Source organism: Condylostylus longicornis, unplaced genomic scaffold (genome assembly GCF_029603195.1).
Source record: "Condylostylus longicornis isolate FDR11 unplaced genomic scaffold, ASM2960319v2 ptg000049l, whole genome shotgun sequence".
NCBI classification, from domain to species: Eukaryota; Metazoa; Arthropoda; class Insecta; order Diptera; family Dolichopodidae; genus Condylostylus; species Condylostylus longicornis.
Window position 1 is genome coordinate 6,094,380 of NW_026578018.1, and position 10,366 is coordinate 6,104,745.

General features: G+C 21.1%; 1 long non-coding RNA gene across 1 annotated transcript in view; it reads left to right on the plus strand.

Annotated features, from left to right (window-relative positions):
• LOC129611410 (uncharacterized) overlaps nt 1-9,264 on the plus strand; it is a 75,323-nt gene extending 66,059 nt beyond the window's left edge. The window contains exon 2 of the long non-coding RNA XR_008697159.1: nt 8,705-9,264. This is a non-coding gene — a long non-coding RNA (uncharacterized LOC129611410). The remainder of the gene's footprint in view (nt 1-8,704) is intronic.
• Nucleotides 9,265-10,366: the final 1,102 nt, after the last annotated feature.

Sequence of the window (10,366 nt, forward strand, 5' to 3'; positions counted from 1 at the left end):
AATAATCTTCCACTGATAGAGCAATTATATATTTTTATTATTAAATTTAACACTCTTCCAAAATCTCGAGTTGAAATTAAAAAAAATATTTCAAAAGCTAGTATCCCTTACGTGTAATTTGGCTAGTCATACTTTTGATTTAAGCAATTTCTCGATAAAATTTTACTGTTAGAATTTACATATTAATTTTCATTAATAATTTTAATAATATCTAACTATGTTTTAGCTATGATATTCGAATTAATTAAATGATACCAGCAAATAGACCTCTATAACTTCAAAGTATTTAAGTTTACTATGTATAACCTACAATATTATAATATATGTATATGCATATTTATATACTCGTAAAATTTTTAAAAAATATGGATGATAAGCCTATATGTAGAATATACATTATATAGTATTATATAGATACGTGCGTATGAATACGCACTTCTATTAAATATCGTAAAAATTTTTGTTTTTTAACATTTTAATTAATTATTTTTTTTTTTAGTTCTAAAATTTCTCACACAATAATAATGTAGCTATAAAATGTATATTGCACTTATATTGTGCATAAAAACCTAATAAAATTAATTAAAAGAGAAGAAGTACAAATAGATAAGAAAACTCTATATATGTATGTTATATACACAATATGTAAAATTTATACGATATATGAAATTAACAAATAAACAAACATATAATAATAAAATGACAAACAAACAATATAATGAATATTATTATATAGAGTATATTATTATAGTATGTAGGTACATAATACATAAACAAGGATATATATAATATTTATATTATACGTTTATATATATATACATATATACTTATTGCGAAGATATGTATTTAAGTGAAAACTATATGTATGTTTTTTTTTCATATAATATAATATTATGAAAAGAAGAGGAAAATTTCAAGAAGGATCTCTTAAACTAAATAGGCCATTCAAATGATATGAAAACCCTCTTTTAACCTCTAAAAGGGTGAATATACAAAAAAAAATATAGAAAAATAAAATTGAGAAAAAAAACCATTAACGGTGGCAATTCCATTGTGTTTTTTGTATATTATAGGGGTACCTAGATACATTATAAATTCGACAATATGCATAAGTATATTTAAATAGTTATACTATACTTATATGCCAATTTATCAAGTAACAAGTATTATATATTTATATATATACTATATTTATATGCCAATTTATTTTATGTCCCAAGTAAAAATATTGTATTTATTCTCAATTATTATTCTGTTATAATTTCCACAGCCTATTAATCTGTTTCTATTTCTAAACACTAATTCGGCTTATGATGGCTTATATATCAGTTTAATATGAATATAACTATCATATACAACTACCTAAATTCTCTACAAATAGCAATATTCATACAATTCTAAGAATTTTATGAATAGTCAAACTATTCGAACCATTTCGTCCAAAATATAATGAGGGAACACAAGTATCATTGCTATAATAGTAATAATTGAGGCATTAAACTCTTAAGTATTAAACGATAAATAAATTCATAAAGAGTTTTTAGATAGAGTTTTATTTCTAGTTACGGAATTTTCATCTTAATAATGAATTTTTTATTGTGATTATAGAGTTAAAAAAACGATTATTTAACTAATTTATACGAAATTTTTAAATGCCAAAATTTAGTTTGCACTTAAATTAACAAATTAAAGTTGAGACGACTCTAAAAAGCAAGTTTTTCTCTTTTTTAAATTCTAATTGCTATATATCGCGAGGACCGCAATATTTAGTTTGATTTTTTTACTTGGGATACACGTACATAAGTTCATATATTTATTTATATATATTTTTTATATAAATATGCACAAAATAGGTAAAAAAAAATTAAAAAATATATTTAAATATTTATTTACTTTTATTTTTTACACACACATAGCTATAAACATTTTTTTTTGTTTTGTTTTTATTTTTTTTATTATAATAATATTGCAGGAATTATTTGAATAATGTAAGAAAGAATTAACATCAAAGATTTTTGCCTTTACTTTAAAAAAAATCAAATTTATTTTTTTTTTATTTTATTCTTTCATTTCTTGCATATATATACTTTTATATTTTGTAATGTTAAAAGGGGTTAACAAGTAAGGATTACCTACATAATAATAATATAGTACATATAAACAATATTTTATACATGTATAATAAATCCATAAAGGTACACATGTTTTTTAAGGATATTATAAAGAATTTTTGATAAAGTGCATCATCTACTTTGCAAAACTAGCTATATATGTAGTTACATAAATAATTGTATATATTATTTTTAAGCGGCACATATAACTATTATTTTATATGATATGAATATTTTAATTTGAAAAGGATACTCTATCTATATATACATAGAACTTTATTATTTTAATATTTTATTATCTCTGTCATCTTTACATTTTCTTATTTTTATTATATGAAAACTGAACGCATTTTATGCACAAAATTATGCTGCAGATGAACTTCTTTTTTTGCGGCATCACTCTGTATAAAATTCACACATATAAATATAATAAAAACTTATTTTACTTATTTCTATATCTTTAGGTTTATTATTCAAATTTTTTTTTTCCTTTCTAGTACAGATCAAGAATTACCTAAAGCAGTGACATTAATGTTGTTGAAAATTTAAATCAAAAAATAAAGAAAAAAAAAGCTAAGAGGTGGAAACGACAATTCCATTTTTTATTTATTTTCAGGTCTATATCATATTCTGTCCATCACATTACATACATAATATCCTTTAAGAATCTATCACAATATTCATAATATTTTCATATACTTATAACACAAGTAGAATATTATTTTAAATAAAATATAACTAATTTTGAATACATTTGTATGTGTGTATATGAACCGGTATATGATATGTACATCAATTACCATAAATCAAAATAAGGGCACTATATAAGACGCTTTTATATTTTAGAGATAACATTATATTGTACTATAATATTTTAGACATATCATGTTAAGGCTATTTAAAGTTTGTTCATCAAAAGATTTGGATTATTTCTTTTTTCTATTTGGTTTTTTCGTTTAATTAAAATTTATATATTAAAAGAAAATAAATTTATTAAAATTTTTTTAATAAAAACTTTTGTAAAGTAACCCTATTTATTCAGTGTGAGACAAAAGCAAATATGTATATGGAAAAATTTTGAAAAATTATAAAGTTTTTTAAATTTTTACATGTTATTAAAGGTCATTAACCTTTTTAGACAACATAGTAAAACAAAATGTCAGTATTATTTCTTCCTGTTGTACATATTGCAATTATATGTACTCTTCTGTTTGTATTTCGCTGTATGAATATCATCTGTATTTTAAATTTAATTCCTATATTCCAATTTAATCTTAGTATGAAGAAAAATTGTAGTATTAATTCTCATTGCAATATTTGCTAAGACAATAGAAAGCATTACACGAAATAATTCTAAAAACAAGGATTAAAGTTACAATTAACAATTATTATAATTATGATATTTAAATCTTAATTAACTTAAATCAATAAGTACTTATATTACACTGATAACGTATATTTTAGTTATTCGTTCATTTTGAGAGAACAAATATAGTTATTCACTAATAGAAAATTTACTAACAAGATTGCTGTAATTGGTGTATTTTGCATAAATTCAATGAAAATTTGCAAGAAATGTGTAAAATAAAAATTTTTTCCTTATCATTGAATTTAAGAAATAAATAATTTTTCTCAAAATAATGAGAAAAAATTGAAATTTAATAAATAAACTGTTATATGAATTTTATAATACTGAATTTTAAAATAAATATCGGAAATTTTAATTTTCTTCTACTTTGTTTTATTATTCTTTATTAAATAGTTGCAAAATGTACTATAGGACACTTAAAGAATAACAAAAAAATTGATATATTTTTATTATTATACACATTATAGCAAAAAATTTACTGTACCCTAAAAGTATGCAATGTGAGAAAAAAAATATTACATGAAAATTAAATAAAATAAAATTTAATAAAATAAAAGTAATTATTGATAACAGCTACATGTACATAAAAATTTATATTTTTATTGCTATATACACTCATCATATATATATGTATATGGAAATCATATATCAGTATATATGCATATATTCAATGTACATATAAAACCCCATAATTTATAAGTACAAATTAATATGTCAATATAAATTTATGAATATGTATACAAGTATGTATAATGTATAAAAATTATAAAAGTTGCCCTTAGATCATATTACATATGGAGGTATGTACTTATATATATATATATATGTAGTATATATATACTACATATATACATAATATATTATTCATATGTATTTTTGAAGTATATATTATATTGTATACCTGTATACATAGCCATTTGTATAAAAAAGAAATATTTTATTATACATGTATATTAATATGACAGTATATTATAGTCAAAGATTTCCTTCACGGCATATTCATATCTCAATCTTCCGTTCCTTAAAATATTATAAAAAGAAAGTGGAACAGCAGAGTAAAAACAAAAATAAAAAAATAAAAAATAAAATAAGTTTTTTTTTTTTTTTTAATTGCAATATTCCCTTCTTGCAATCAAAACAGAGGCTACACAATTCAGGCATATTATATAGTATATATAGTGAGCAAATGGCAACAACGACACCCAGCAACAATAATAACAAGAAATTATTATAGAAGCTTAAAAAAAAAAATAAAATTATAAAAAAATTGAAAAAAAAAAAAAACTGATTGCAAAAATTTAATATGACAAGTATAAAAAGAAGCACAAAAGCATACAAAACACAAAAACAGAAAAAAAAAACCATATGAAAATACTTTTGATTGTAGATATAACACGTCAAAGAGCATTACCACTAACATATTTAAACAAAAAACGAAAAAAATATGAAATAAAAATTTTAAGGGGAAGGCAAAAATTTATTTTTTTTTCTTTCCTCTTTTTTCTCTATGTATACCTAGATATCTATTTAATTCAAAAAAAAAAAAAATTATGTACATTTGTACTTACATACATATTTATAGGGTATCTTAAGTTATATTATATACTTACCCATCTATGGATATAACTGCATAATAATAATGTATGTATGTATATATCTAAATATGCATATATAATATCGCACATATAAAATATATTTTATAAGAAGTTCATGACACAATTACGTCGAATAACCCACTTGAACTCAATTTTATAAAAAAAATTTTCTTTTTTTTTTTTATATTTTCCTTTTTTTTTTAAATTTTCCAGTTTTTTTTTTCTATTTATGTTCTATATAATATGTACTGTATTTGAAACTCTTCTTTTATATATCTACAATATTATGTATTATCGGTTCATATACAATATAATAAGAAAAATATACTTTTGATTATTATTTTATATAAAAAAAAAAAATTTTTTTTTTATGCATCAGTAGTGAATCGAAAATTCGGTTCGCACTATATAGAATTAAATTTATATAATATGGGTATAAATAAACATACACTATATGCATATGTATGTAAAAATTTTCAATCATTAAGAAAATAATAATATGTATATGTAGATAGCAAGAAATTTTTTATAATATTATTTTCCTGGTAATAGATCCTCATGCAAAATATTATATAGAGAATTTTTCGTTTGGACTGTAAGTGTATGTTATGTAAAGGCTAATGATTTAATTTATGTTCACCTAAATTGACAATAGGCATGTGAAATATTCATTCTAATTCATTGTAATACAATCATTTAATATAAATTTAAGTTTTAATAAGTTTTCAATTTACATTCCAGGAATATATCAGACGATTGCTAAGTATAAGCAATTCGTAGCAAAAAAAAAAAAAACATTACTTAACTAACAACTGTGGCTATCGTAATAATTATAACTAAAAGTGTTATCATTTATAAAAGGAAATCGATGAGAAAGGGAAAGGTGGGAGGAAAAAATAAGTTAATTAAAAATTTAAATAGTTAAAACCAAACGTATACAATTACTGCTAGGACAAGTTAATAAAAAGCATCACATAAACCAGGAATAAATTGAACAAAATCAATGCTATTGTATAGTCCGGCCAGAGCAGATAAATATAAGTTAAAATCATATTGTTTCACTTATTCGTGCATCTCATAGTCCGTGCTATAAGGCGAAATATTGAAAAGCTTGACCAATCTTAAGTTTTCGGGACTCTTTTTGTAAAAAACGTAATCCAATAAAACTGAGGTAACCACATGACCCACCACAAGTTGATGAATGAAAACTACATAATATTATATCAAAATCCATTCTACGACAATAAAACGTTATTAAGTCCAAAAGCCTAATCTCATAAGTTGCAATCTAAACGGATTCGACTAATCCATACCACATAAAGCGAAGAGAAAACGGCGCATAATAAAACATAATGAAAGGTATTTTGTTTCAAATCTTTTCCGTCTGAGAATTTCTATGAGGAAAGTATCATAGAGTTATGAGATTTTAAAACAATATGAAATTTCAAAGCCAAAAAAATATTTTCTGATATATAAAATACAAATGAAACATTATTTTTGCGGCTCATTCCTTCATTTATTCTTCATTTATTCGTGCTTTAAATAATGAATATTACCTATATATTTGATATGTTGCTTTTTTTTCTGTGATGATCAAAATAAATTTGATATCTCACCACTGTGAAATGCATACAACACAGAAATATTACAAATAAATAATATTCTTGAATAGCGTTGTATTCACTCTCATTTTCTGACTCCATTTTTTTTTTTTTGGTTTTCTTTATTTTTCATTTTTTACTGCTTCATCTCTTCTGAATTTAATGAAACATTTTGCAATTTGCATACATAAAATTCATTTATGAGTATAATAAAAAACAAAAATTTTTTTTACGTACTCGTATATACAATAAAACTTTAAGTATAGTTATGTACATACATACTTATTTTAATAAAACACATACATATAAACAGTTGTATATATACAGAGTTATGCATGAGTATGTATTAATCCCAATAAAAATGCCATAAATAATTGCATATATATGATGATTTTATACATAAACATGTAACCTTATTCAATTTAAATAATTCGCTAAACAAAAAAAAAAAAGAAGAAAAATTTAAAAAATTAAAATAAAAAAAAACGAAAACACAAACTTGAATATTAAATTTAAATGACAGTTTGCTCCTGTTTTTATTTTTTCTTGTTGTGTTTGGTTTTCATTTCTTTGTTTCTCTTCGTTTTTTGTTTTTTTTTGTTTTTGTATTGTGAGAAACAATAAATCGTTTACCAATATTTTATTTTCTAATTTAAAATTTTTCATTTTATAAGTAAAACTTTCATTCACTTATATAATATAATATACATTTATATATTTGTGCTTGAATATTGAAATATGAACGAATTTCCGCAAAAGAACGCCACGAAAAAAAAGAAACCATGTTTAAAAAGGAAAATGTTATTTAAAACAACATTTTGAATTCTGATATAAAATATAATATTATATACGCGGATGTAGGTTTGTGTAGCTATTTTACTACTATACTATACAATACTTATTCTTTAATTCTGCCATATGCTACTGTTAATTCAAGTTGGTGATTGAAACGAACGACACGAATACTATAGCGCTAAGTACATATGAAATGTTGAATTAAATTTAATTGAATATAATTATAATAAAATTGAATATAAAATTTTTTGAATAATATTTAGTTTTGCGAATAATTTATTATTATTATTGCATTTTAAAATTTATTTTAAAAATATGGAAGTTGCTTATTAAAGTGCATTATTTAAAAAAATCGATACGTTTAATTAAAATTTATATAAAAGCAGTTTTTTAATAAAAGTACCGTTAAGACTACTACTCCAAGTCAATACAAGATGTATGGACTACTAGTCCATACATCTTGAAGCAAATCTTAGAATTTGATGTAAAATCGCTACGTTTTATAGAAAATAGTAAGGACAATAATTTTATTGTTTTAACTACCACAATAGTTACCACACTTAATATAGGTTAAGCTTTGTTTAAGCTTAACAGAAAAATGAATTTTCGGAAATATATGCAAATTGTAATTTTACTGCAAATGTATATACAACAATGCATATTGAAAATGAACAGATTATGTCCAACCGTAATCTAAAAATTTTTTAACTAGAAATTTTACTGTATCACTTCTGGGGATTTTTCTTATGAAATACCACAAAAATTAAAGCGTTCGAAGTTGCTTCCTCTGTATAAGATATTTATCACAAATTCATTAATGAAAAACATAATCTCATTGAAATCAGCTGTGAATAACGGAACTACTGAATTCGTAGTTTAACACTAACGTATTATAATTTTGAGTGTTCATTTGAATTTAATTACAATATCGAAACCCAAATTTTATAATAGCATAATATTTTTTTTTATGTTATAGTAAATTTTTTATAAAGATACTTATGTATAAATAAGCAAATGAAGAAAAATTAAAAAGAATATTTTGAATCCATGTGAATACTAGGAGTTTATTTAAAAGTATTTGCAATATTAACCAACAAAATTAAACAACATTTTAAATTTTCCTAAAATATTCATTGAGTAGCTTTATTGAATTATATATGAATACTATATATATACCATTTTGCATTAATTTTTATTAATTTAATATATTTTTTTTTTATTTTCTGTTTCTAGGAAGAAGCGCACATCATTTTTATATACTCTATATACAAATTTTATTTAAATATATATATACAAAATGGATATAAGTATTGAAAAGGATATTTTAATTGTGGCGATATGAAACAGCAGTAACGAAGTGGAAAATAAGCAATAAAATAAAAAAAAAAACAAGAAAAGAAAAGTAAAAAAAAATAAAACCAAAAACAAAATGACCACAACGATATCATAGTAACAAAAATTACAAAAACATATGTACATACAATATATATTCACAAATTTGAAATAAAAAGAAAAATAATTCGAAAAACGGCAAAAGGAAAAAGAAAAACTAACAAAGAAAAAATACACAAAATTTATTTCTTTTAATTAATTTTTCTTTTCTATTATTTTTTTTCTTTTCGAATTTTCAAATTTCCACAAATGTACATTTTTTCAAATCAGCAGCGACGGCGCTTCAATATCAGAAGAACAAAATAAATAAAATTCAAAAATTAAAAAATAAATAGACACTAAAATACAGTTATAATATAAAATATTTAAACATAAACAATAATAATAAAAATAAGAGAACGGACTTATAATATTTATTTTAAAAATTAATATTCATTATAAAAAATTTAATTATATTATATTTATAAAAAATGGATAATATTTGGAAATATTCAAGGCACATATGGAGCACGTTTTTAAGTGCTAATTTTATGTGGTTACCTATTTGAGAATCAATTTCGTTGTGGACATATCTGAAAATAAATTATATATACATATACATATAATTTGTAATTAAAATCCATGTATATATTATATACAACATCGGTAAGCTGATTATATACATTTATATATATTTAATATATTTAATATATATTTTAAATTTAATTTTATTCTAATAAATAATATTTAGAAGAGAAACAAAAAAAAAAATAAGCAAACAACTACAGAAATTTTTTTCGCAAAAATACAAAAACAAAATATAAAAACAAAAATTCCATTATTATATTATATACTCTCTTATATAGCAAAACGAAATAAATACTTCACATATGTAGATATATATATAATGTATATATTACAAGAAGAGGAAATATATTGAGGAAGCAGCATTAAAATTTTTGTAAAATAAACATCAAGGAAAACTAAGTAAAATTAATAAAATTATTATTTAAAAAAAAAATAAACAATCGAAAAGGAAAACCACGAAAAATTAAATATTACGATATTTATATAAAATATATTTATATTATATAAATTATGTATATTATATATTAATAAATTTTCAAGAACACTTTATACAAATAAGGACAAATAAATAAAATAATAAATTCTAATAAATATAATAATTCAAAAAAAAAAAAACAATTAACGATATATCGTTTAACATATAATTATACAAATAAAAATATTCGTAGTTTAAATAATATATGTATACTTATACATATATATATATATATAGACATAAAGAAGAAAGTATCAACTTAAAAAAAATAATAAAACGAACAATATTATATTAATATAAATATAATTAAAATATAAAATAAAAACTTCATTTATAAATCACACGCATACGCATACAACACACACACATATATATAAATAAATACATTAAAATATTATATAAATATATTTATGTATATAATATATACATAATAATAATTTATTAAATAAATTTTCTAACAA